The sequence below is a fragment of the Suricata suricatta genome, chromosome 7 (assembly GCF_006229205.1).
Source record: "Suricata suricatta isolate VVHF042 chromosome 7, meerkat_22Aug2017_6uvM2_HiC, whole genome shotgun sequence".
NCBI classification, from domain to species: Eukaryota; Metazoa; Chordata; class Mammalia; order Carnivora; family Herpestidae; genus Suricata; species Suricata suricatta.
The window spans coordinates 95811471-95813366 of NC_043706.1; the positions used below are offsets into that span (position 1 = coordinate 95811471).

The 1896-nt window shown below is 51.2% G+C and overlaps 1 protein-coding gene and 1 pseudogene across 1 annotated transcript in view; one reads left to right on the forward strand and one right to left on the reverse strand.

Annotated features, from left to right (window-relative positions):
- The window catches only part of LOC115296940 (voltage-dependent anion-selective channel protein 2-like), a 21088-nt gene that overhangs the window by 8376 nt on the left and 10816 nt on the right, over positions 1-1896 (reverse strand). The window lies entirely within an intron of this gene.
- On the forward strand, positions 105-1798 carry LOC115296389 (annotated as a pseudogene).

Below are 1896 nucleotides of genomic sequence, written 5' to 3' on the forward strand. Positions count from 1 at the left end.
CAGAGCACCACTCGTGGAGATACCCCCACTCTTACGCTCATGGCTGTTAGATTGTGCAACAAGGGCAAGAGAAAGCAAAATGCAGCAAAGAGGAGCCTGAGGAGATGCCCCCTCCGGAGCGGTGTGACAGTGAGCTCACAGTAAAAGAGAAATGCCAGAGTCCGTTAGTGCAGAGCAGGTCCTCAAGGGTGAATGTGGAACTCAGAGGCAATCAGTTGATAACTAGTTGACATGATGTTAAAAGCTGCCAGTAACTGCTCATTTGAACCTTTTGAGCTACAGGAGAATTAATTTCCTTTTATGATTAAATATTGTGAAACTCAGATGGTCAGTACATGCTGTGGGGATACCCTTGATCTGCCAGTCACAAATGTAACATCCTAAGAACTTGTGGAACAAGTCAGAAAATCTCATCCCTAAAATGGAAGGCGGGACACAGTTAAAAAGAGTTTTAGAGGATATCAATTTGTTACTACATTCCCAATGCTCCTATGATTCTAATTTTGCAAATACAGCCAAAAAAATTTAGCTTGACAGTAGAAAGGGGCAATTTATCTGGTTCTAAAGTTCTAAGGACATATAGAAATTCCTTGTCCTTGAGATACCTGGTTGGCTCAGGCAGTAAGTGGCCAACTTCAGCTCAGGTCATGATTTCACTACTCATGGGTTTGAGCCCCATGTTGGGTTCTGTGCTGACAGTTAGAGCCTGGAGCCTGCTTCAGATTCTGTGTCTCCTTCTCTCTATGCCCCTCCCCTGCTCAGCCTCTGTCTGTCTGCCTGTCTGTCAAAAACACACAAAAAATTTTTGTTTAAATTCCTTCTGCTCAATCTTTTGCTATAATAGAGAACTTGAATTATAGTGGTCAGCAAACTTTTTCTGTAAAGGGTGAGATGATAAAAAGAAGCCCCATGCCACCATTGCTGAGATCAAGAACCTCTTCACCAAGACCCATCCACAGTGGTACCCTGCCCGCCAGTCCCTCCACCTGGACCCCAAGGGCAAGTCCCTGAAGGATGAGGATGTCCTGCAGAAGCTGCCCGTGGGCACCACGGCCACACTCTACTTCCGGGACCTGGGGGCCCAGATCAGCTGGGTGACAGTCTTCCTGACCGAGTACGCAGGGCCCCTTTTCATCTACCTGCTCTTCTACTTCTGGGTGCCCTTCATCTACGGCCACAAATATGACTTCACATCCAGCTGGCACACGGTGGTGCACCTCACCTGCATCTGCCACTCATTCCACTACATCAAGCGTCTGCTGGAGCCACTCTGTGCACCGCTTCTCTCATGGCACCATGCCCCTGCGCAACGTCTTCAAGACCTGCACCTACTACTGGGTCTTCGCCACATGGATGGCCTATCACATTAATCACCCTCTCTACACGCCCCCCCACATACAGAGCTCAGCAGTTCAGACTGGCACTCGCCATCTTTGTGATCTGCCAGCTTGGCAACTTTTCCATCCACATGGCCCTGCGGGACCTGCGGCCAGCTGGGTCCAAGCCCAGGAAGATCCCATACCCCACCAAGAACCCCTTCACCTGGCTTTTCCTGCTGGTGTCCTGCCCCAACTACACCTATGAGGTGGGGTCCTGGATTGGCTTTGCCATCATGACACAGTGTCTCCCAGTGGCCCTCTTCTCCCTGGTGGGCTTCACTCAGATGACCATCTGGGCCAAGGGCAAGCACCGCAGCTACCTGAAGGAGTTCCGAGACTACCCGCCTCTGCGCATGCCCATCATCCCCTTCCTGCTCTGAGCCGCCCCCCTCCCAGGCTCCGCCAGGCCAGGCTCTCACCCCTCTGCCCCTGTACCGTGCTGGGGGAGGGGTTGGGGGGCTACCACTCTCCAGCACTTGGAATAAACCTGCCTGCCCCTTTCCAAAAAAAAAAAAAA